At 41.4% G+C, this 9,435-nt stretch overlaps 1 pseudogene; it reads right to left on the minus strand.

The window, feature by feature from the left end:
- Positions 1-478: 478 nt before the first annotated feature.
- On the minus strand, positions 479-5,577 carry LOC100956686 (annotated as a pseudogene).
- Positions 5,578-9,435: the final 3,858 nt, after the last annotated feature.

Below are 9,435 nucleotides of genomic sequence, written 5' to 3' on the forward strand. Positions count from 1 at the left end.
TAGTGGGGGAAATTTTGGTAGCTAATGGACATCCTGGAACTCTGCCCTGCCCTCTTACCTCTTCTTGATATACCTGATGGTTTCCTCCCTCCTAGGGACAGGACACTCAAGTAGCTTGAGCTTGAAACCAGCAGACAAATAACAATTTGGCATGTCATTCCTGTCCCTGGAGTGCTCTTAAATTAGATTCCGTCTCAGAAAGGGGTCCCTAGCATTAGGGTGGGTTGTCTCCCTGAAGACTAAAGGATACACCATGGATGATGAGCCTCTCTGGACAGGGTCTAATAGGGACTGGGCCAGACAAAGTGGATCCGATTGCCTCTGGTTTCCTTTCTGTGATGAGGTTAGTCCATTCCCAGCAGACAGTCAGAAGTTGGCCAAGAGGACACCTGCAACATCAGCCACCACACCTGCTTTGGAGCAGTAAGATAGAAATATGGACAGAGAATGTAGACTACCACATTTGGTGACCTTGGCCTTACTCAGACATAAAGGAGGAACCTGAAACACATGGTTGAGCATGCACTTGAAGTGAGTTCACCTCAGATTCTTCTCAGAGAGGCCAAGGGCATCCAGGAGCTGAAACAGCACTTTGGGATGGCGTGCGCCTGGACCACATTCATTAGTATGAACCATAGTCACTGGTATATTCACATGGACCACGTTCATTGGCATGTACAGACAGTGCAGGCGCAGGATGTGAAAGCTGCAGTTCTGGATACACATAGACCTGGGTTCAAATGCCAGATCAGCCACTTACTAGCTATGTGGCTGCGTGAGTCGTGTCTCTGAGAATCCATTATTTCACCTGTTAAATGGAATAATGGTATCAAGCTCATTGAAAGGATTATGTAAAGTATTGTATCTAAGCTGAGAAACAGTCTTATACACAATAAATCCTCAATTATGGGTAAGTTGTTACTGGTGGATGATTAAGCATCTTCTAAGGATAACCTATTTTTCTATTTTCCAGGTATAGGTAACATACAATAAAATTCACTGTTTTTTTAATGTATTGTTCTCTGAGTTTCAACAAACTTAAAACTATGTAACTACCACAACGATAAAGATATAAGTACATTATATTAAAAACCTGTTAGGAAAAATACTTTTCTTTCAGTTTCTTTCCATCTGAGAAAGCCAGCATCTAAAACTCTTTTGGGGTAAGTAAATGCAATATTCAAAGGCTGACTTAATTAGTGTCTTTGCATGCTACTGGTATACTGCCTCACCAAAACACCTTACTACTTTTTTCACCAGTACTTATGATAGTTTACAATAAAAGTAGATGGCTTTTTCATATCACTCAAGTAATATATAAAACTTTCCTTGCAAAAAATAAACAGTCCTCAAGTGAATAATACAACAATCATTCCACCCATTCTCCTACCTAAAGGAGGTGACAACCGCTGCTAATCATTTGATTCTTCTCCGTGATGTCTTTCTTTTTGGTATCTCTCTCTCTGTGTGTCACACACTACTCACACACAGATACAGTGGGGTTGACTTTCCTCTTCATATTACAGGAATTCTGGTTTATATTTCAGGGGGACAAAAGGGAATGCAGATGCGGAATGAAACCCCCCAAGGAAGCACTGAGTCCCTATGAGCTACACCTTCCCACACCCTTAGGCACTGTTAGGAAAACGATGTCTGCTTATGAGGTCTGCAGGGAGACTGTTCTGAGCTCCTTTTGTGAGACCTCTGATGAAAGGTGCTACATGAAGTGCAAAGATTATTTTTAAGAGTCAGACAGAAAGCACTAGGTATTTGCATAGAGAAGTTCAGAGCAAGTGAAATCCTACATTTCTAGGAGACCCACTTCTCATTCTTCACTTCTGGGCTGTCTCCTTCCTTTGAGTATGACAGCCTGTGAAGCCCCTGTTGTTTTGTCTCTTTGGGTGCTGGGTGAAGCACCAGTCATGTACCAGAAGCACTGCTCACATGGGCTGGTCTTGAACTGGACACTTCCTCCTCTTACCTGCAGAAAGCCCAGAGCCTATCATAGTGATCCTGTCAGGGCCCCTCTGCTAAAAAGTACCCCCATCAGCAGTGTGGAGAGGGATTGGGAGGGCCAGAGAGGGAAGAATGGTTAGAAAGCAAGAAAGGATGAGGGTCAGAACTTCAGCAGTGGCCATGGGACAAGCAACTAGAGATGTTTCTGAGTCAGAATTGGTGGACTTTGGTGACTGAAGGTATGTGGGGGCATAGGCACTGGGGTGGGCAGAGAAGAGGAGAGGGGAGCAAACTTGATACTGTTCTGCCTAGCATAGCTAAATAAGAGGCCGCTTATGTCTTTAAAATATCAATGCTCCCACTTGACACAGGTTCCCTAAGCCACTATTCCAGGTGCTGCTTACATTGCCAGCTTGATTTATTTTCTCTTTCTCCCATCTGACTCCTGGACATGGGAAGATGTATAACCAGGTGCCTGACTTGCAGCAGCTCGATCTTTAAAGAAATCTTTCCCAGAGCTATTCTCCTAGAGGAGCACATTGAAGCGAACTGCCATGTCTGAGCATGGGGTGCTGATCTCTACATTGTGCCATTCACTGTGACCTGCCATCCTCCTCCCTCCTCCCCTCTCCCTACCTTGTATTAGATCATATACTGCATCCAAAAGATGTAAAGTCTCCATCTTTTTTAATGGCTGAATAGTATTCCATGGTATTCATATACCAGAGCTCATGAGTTGATGGGCATTTAGGTTGTTTTGACATTTTGATGATTGTAAATTGAGCTGTGATAAACAGTCTAGTGCAAATATCTTTATGATAAAATGATTTTTTTTTCTTCTGGGTAGATTCCTAGTAATGGAATCGCAGAATCAAATGGGAGGTCTAATTTGAGTTCTTTGAGGATGGTCCATAATTCCTTCCTTCCAAAAAGGTTGTATTAGTTTGAAGTCCCACCAGCAGTATAACAGTGTTTCCTTCTCTCCACATCCATGCCAGCATCTGCAGCTTTGAGACTGTGATGTGATCTATTCTCACTGGGTATAGGTGATATCTCAGGGTGGGTTTTTTGGCAGTTTTTGGCCGGGGCTGGGTTTGAATCCGCCACTTCTGGCATATGGGACCGGCACCCTGCTCCTTTGAGCCACAGGTGCTGCCCAAAATTTCTTTCTTTTTTTTTTTTTTTTGCAGTTTTTGGCCAGTGCCAGATTTGAACCCACCACCTCCAGTATATGGGGTCAGCGCCCTACTCCTTTGAGCCATAGGCGATGCCCCCTCAGGGTGGTTTTGATTTGCATTTCTCTGACAATCTGGGACAATCAGCATTTTTTTCAAATGTTTGTTAGCCATTCATCTGTCTTCATCACAGAAAGTTCTGTTCATATCTCTTGCCCAGTGGTAGGTGGGATTGTTGGCTCTTTTTTCTTGATTAATTTGAGTTCTCTGTAAATCCTAATTATCAAGCTTTTGTCCAATTCATAATATGCAAACATCTTTTCCCATTTGGAAAGTTGTCTTTTTTGCTTTACTTGCTGTGTCCTTAGCTATGCAGAAGGTTTTCAGCTTAATCAAATCCCATTTGTTAATTTTTGTTGTTGTTGCAATGGCCACTGAAGTCTTTACCATAAAATCTTTCCCCAGTGTAACATTGTCAAGAGATTTCCCCACACTTTCTTCTAAGATTTTTATTGTTTTGTGTCTTAGATTTAAGTCTTTTGTCCATCTTGAGTCAATCTTTGTAAGTGGTTAATGGTGTGGGTCCAGTTTCAGGCTTTTACATAGTAAGTCTTAAAGTTGTGTACTATTAGTCCTCCAGTCCTCCTTCTAACTTTGTTTTTCTCAAATATTGTCTTGGCTATTTTGGATCTTTTATCTCTCTGCATAAAATTTAGAATCAGTGTGTCAATATCCATGAAATAAGTTGCTGGGATTTTGATTGGGGTTGTATTTTATCTATATGTCAAGTTGGAAAGAACTGACATCTTGACAGTACTGTCTGCCTATTCATAGACATGGACTATCACTCCATTTATTCAGTTCTTTGATTTCTTAATTAAGTTTTATAGTTTTCCTTGTATAGATATTATACATATTTTGTGAAAGTTATACCCAAGTATTTCATTTTGAAGTATGCTAAAGTAAATAGTATATTTCTAATTTCAAATTCTGCTTGTTCATGGCTGGTATATAGAAAGTGATTGGCTTTTGTATATTAACCTGCAACATTGCTGTAAGCCCTTATTAATTTCAGAATGTATCCTACAGCCTTCTTTCTGGGCAATGGAACAGACATCAGTGGGAGAACCATTTAGGCCCACTTTCCTCAAGCAGTTTTTATCAGACACTTTATTTCCTCAATACAACTTTTCTTTAACAATTTTATCCCAATAGCATCTTTTACATAATGAGATATAATGTCTTTCTAGTCTCCTGATACATAAATGTGGCCATTGGTGAGACAGCCATCAATATTGCAATCCAAAACTTCTATCTCCTTAAGCTTCTTTTTACCAAAATAGCCATAGCTTAACACTCTTTGCTCTGCAATAGGCAACCAATATCCAAATCTCTATGTACACTATGTTCAACTCCTGTTTCATAGTATGCCATTTTTCCATCCCGTAAGTGTCTATCAAGTGTCTTTTAACAAAATAAAATGATCCATTTTCATATAATTCCCTAACCTGGTCTTGTTGACAAGGCTGTTCAGCTGGATTCAAATTTAGAGGCCCAGTCGCTTCCTGAATTGCTTTCTGAATTTCACTCCATTGAAACTGACAGCATCTAACAAAAGAGAAAATAGAATCATGTCCTTCTTTTCCGATAATTTATGCAACTTTTTAAAGGTCAGTAGGATATAAACATGGAGAAGCAGCTTGAGTATTTCCTACAATATCAACCTCACTGTGACAATTAAGAAATTCTACGATGATTTACCAGGCGGGTGGCTCATCTCCTGTAATCCTAGCACTCTGGGAGGCTGTGGCTGGTGGATTACTTGAGATCTAGAGTTTGAGACTAGGCTGAGCAAGAACAAGACCCCACCTCTACTCAAAATAGAAGAAAAAGACAGCCTGTGGCCCTGGCCAGTGCCTGTAGGCCCAGCTACTCGGGAAGCTGAGGCAAGAGGATAGCCTGAGCCCAAGAGTTTGAGGTTGCTATGAGCTATGACACCAAGACACTCTACCCAGGGCAACAGAGTAAGACTCTATCTCAAAACAAACAAACAAACAAACAAAAAACAACTCTATGATGGCATCTAGTGAGGTAAAGCTGACTTTTTAAACATCAGAACTTCTTTGATGAACGTGGCCACATTATCAATGTCATCATAGTTTGTTGAAACCCCCACATTCTGGAAGACCCCTGAGTCCAGGACTGCACACAGGACCCAACTCATGAGTGGGAGCCCTGCCAGGTGCTTAATGTTCTTCAGGGGGCTACTTTTGCCTCTCCCTGGGTCTAGAATCAGGGCCATCAGGTGTGGGGATTTCTCCATGCCTTGGCCCTGGCCACCCTGAGAGTTGCACTGCAGCTCAGGAGGCAGACCCTGAGATGGCCACCACCACAGGTTGGGGATGGAGGTGGTGGCCCTTGTCCACTGAGTAGACCTTTCCCCCATGCCTTCTCCCAGCTTCTTCACATTAGGGAGTTAGTCCTTCACACCCTCAGCTCAGCCTAATCCTAGCTGGTGTTATAAAACTATTATAGTTCACCTAAGTTTTTAAATTTGTGAGCATAAATTTGCTCACAATATCCCCTTATTTTATCTTTAATGTATGTAAGATCTGCAGTGACATTCCGTATCTCATTCCTGATGTTAGTAATTTGTGTCTTCTCTCCTGTTTGCTTTTTTAGTCTAGCTAAATACTCAACATTTATTGATCTTTTCAAAGAATAAGCTTTTGCTTTCACTGATTGTTTCTATTTTAATTTCAATGTCGTTTATTTTGGTACTTACTTTTACCATTTCCTGTTTAAGATTTTGCTTTGAATTTAATCTTTTTTTATTAAATAATATATACATAGATCATGAATATATTTATGCCTTTGTGGGATTCAATGTGTTGATTATTTATACAAATTGGAGTGCTTACATCCTACTAATTAACATAGCTTTCACCTCATTTACTTAATCACAGTGTTAAGACATTTGTGTTCTCAGGAATGGAAAGAAAAAAAAGGAAAAAAAATCCAATGCACTCAGTACTACTATGAAACCAATTTATAATCACTCACACTTTCATATGAGAGATAAATCACAACTATAGCCCAGGATAAAGAAGGGATTTAATCTGTTTTTAGTGATTTTTTGGCATGGGGTACTTGAATTTTACTTATTGTTTTTTTTTAAGTTATTTTTAAATATTACAAGGATACGCTCCGCACCATAGCTCAGTGAAAACGGCACCGGCCACATACAAGGCTGGCAGGTTCAAGTCCACCCCGGGCCAGCTAAACAAGGACAACTGCAACCAAAAATAGCCAGGTGTTGTGGCAGGCGCCTGTAGTCCCAGTTACACGGGAGCCTGAGGCAAGAGAATCACGTAAGCCCAAGAGTTGCAAGTTGCTGTGAGCTGTGACACCACAGCACTCTACCAAAGGTGACATAGTGATACTTTGTTTCAAAAAAAAAATACAAGGATAAAAAAGTTTTAGTTACATGAATTGCTTTTGCACAGTTTGAGTCGAAGTTATAAGTGTGACCATCACCCAGATCAGGGGTCCTCAAACTTTTTAAACAGGGGGCCAGTTCAGTGTCCCTCAGACCATTAGAGTGCCAGACTTCAGGCCCCGGGGATGAGTTGGCTGCTAAGCAGGACAGGCAGCAGCAGCGGCAAAAACACGCGGCGGGCAGGATAAATGTCCTAGGTGGGCCGCATGTGGCCTGCGGGCCGTAGTTTGAGGATGCCTGACCCAGATAATGTGCATTGTATCAGTTACGTATGAATTTACCCATCCTCTCCTGCCACCCACTTGCTTGGCTTTCATTGAGTTTTACTTTTATGTGTCACCATGAGTGTTAACTGATTAGTTCCAGTTTAATAGTAGGTACATGTGGTGTTTCCTTTTTCATTATTGAGATGCTTCACTGAGAAGAATAGTCTCCAGTTTCATCCAGGTTGTTGCAAAAGGTATTAGTTCACCATTTTTAATGGCTGCACAATACTCCATAGTGTATGTATATCACATTTCATTGATCCACTCTTGTATTGATAGGAACTTGGGTTGATTATGAATCTTTGTGATTGTGAATTGTACTGTAATAAATATTTGAGTGCAAGGGTCTATTTTCCCCATGTTTTCTTTTTTTATTTCAGATTAATATGAGGGCACAATAATTAGGTTACATTGTTTGTATTTGTTAAAGTCCAAGTTGTAGTTCAGCCCTTCACCCAGGAGGTGTGCTGTGTACCCTTATATTGTGCCCCTTAGGTGGGAGCTTACCAATCCTCCTCTCTTCTCCCCTTTCCCTTCTCCCTCTACCCCTTTCTCACCACTTGAATTTAATTGTGTTTTCTCTCCTGTAGGTGTGTAGTTGTTTATCTAGTGGTTTCATATTAGCATAGGGTACATTGGATACTAGAAAAAATAATTTTACCACAAGGACATTTGCACTAGAATGTTTATTGCAGCTCAATTCACAATCGCCAAGAATCAACCCAAATGCCCAACAATACATGAGTGGATTAACAAAATGTGATATATGTATACTGTGGAATACTATTTACCCATAAAAGATGGAGACTTTGCATCTTTGTTGTTGTTGTTTTGTTTGTTTTTGAGACTTTACATCTTTTATATTAACCTGGATGGAGTTGAAGAACATTTTGCATAGTAAAATATCACAAGAATGTAAATGCAAATGTCTTTTTAATAAAATGACTTTTTTTCCTCTGAATAAATTCCCAGTAGCGGAATTGCTGGATCAAATGGCATATCTACTTTTAATTCTTTGAAATAACTCCATACTTCTTTCCAAGGACGTTTTACTAGTTTGCAGTCTCACCAGAAGTGTATGGATGTTCCTATCCTCTGCAGCCACACCAGCATCTGTTGTTTGGGACTTTTTGATAAACACTATTCTTGCTGGAATTAAGCAATAACTCACTGTGGCTTCGATTTGCATTTCCCCGATGATTAGAGATATAGAGCAATTTTTAATATGTTTATTGGCCATTGGTCTATTTTCTTTTGAAAAGCTTCTGTTCACATCTTTTGCCCACTTTTCCATTGGGTTGTGTAGGGAGAAGGGGGACTAAAGACCCCATTCATGGCAAGGGAAAACACCCCCAGAAAAGGGGAAAAACAGAGAAATAAGGTGACCAAGGCAGAGTAAAACAGTTTAGCTAGCTTACTTTTAAACTACTAGTTAGGCTCGGTGCCTGTAGCACAGTGGTTATGGCACTAGCCACATACGCTGAGGGTGGCAGGTTCAAACCCTGCTGGAGCCAGCTAAACAACAATGACATCTGCAACAAAAAAGTAGCCAGGCATTGTGGTGGGTGCCTATAGTCCCAACTTCTTGGGAGGCTGAGGCAAGAGAATGACTTAAGCCCAAGAGTTTGAGTTTGCTGTGAGATGTGACACCACAGAACTCTACCAAGGGTGACAGAGTGAGACTCTGTCTCAAATAAGTAAATAAATAAACTAATAGTTAAATTACTCATCTGGGCAGTTTCTGCTTTTACTGGAAGCCTGGCCTGTAAGGGATACAGCTTGAAAACACCCCTGGCTGGGTCTGTAAGCACTCTGAAGAACAATGGACATAGCAGAAGCTGTGTTCAAGGCCTGGGAAGGAATATTAGCCAGGCTGACCCTTGCCCGGTCAACAGTCAAAGCAAATACCCATTGTGGGGATTTGTATAATGGCTAGGGAAGAGATCAAGGGAACAGCTAAAGCCCTGAGATATGAGCAGGAGGGCTTATACCCTAATCATGGAGGAAAATGCCTCTGGTTGGAGATAAGGGGAAAATTCCTCTTTTTCACTGATTCTTTAGAGGAGAACTGATGCTACCACGTCTGCTCTGTGGAGAAACTAGAGGGGTCTAACCTCTCCCAAGGAATCTGTGCTTGACCACAAACCGGAGGCTGCCCACACACAAGGCCCCAGGTTTCAGATTTACCAAGGCTGCCAGGACCCTTAAAGCTAATGATTATAGATAGAATAAGAACTAACGTCCTTACTGCTGACGTTTTACTCCCTTCCTCAGCTTACCCCCGTCAGCTAAATAAGAAAATAGCTTTCAATAAAAGCTGGGTGAGGCTTGGTGCCCATAGCACAGTGGTTACAGCACCAGCCACGTACACCAAAGGTGGCAGGTTCCAGCCCAGCCCCGGCCAGGTACACAACAATGACAACTGCAACAAAAAGATAGTTGGGCATTGTGGCAGGTGCCTGTAGTCCCAGCTACTTGGGAGGCTGAGGCAAGAGAATTGCTTAAGCCCAAGAGTTTGAGGTTGCTGTGAGCTGTGATG

The sequence above is a fragment of the Otolemur garnettii genome, unplaced genomic scaffold (assembly GCF_000181295.1).
Source record: "Otolemur garnettii isolate 467f Iridium unplaced genomic scaffold, OtoGar3 scaffold00352, whole genome shotgun sequence".
NCBI classification, from domain to species: Eukaryota; Metazoa; Chordata; class Mammalia; order Primates; family Galagidae; genus Otolemur; species Otolemur garnettii.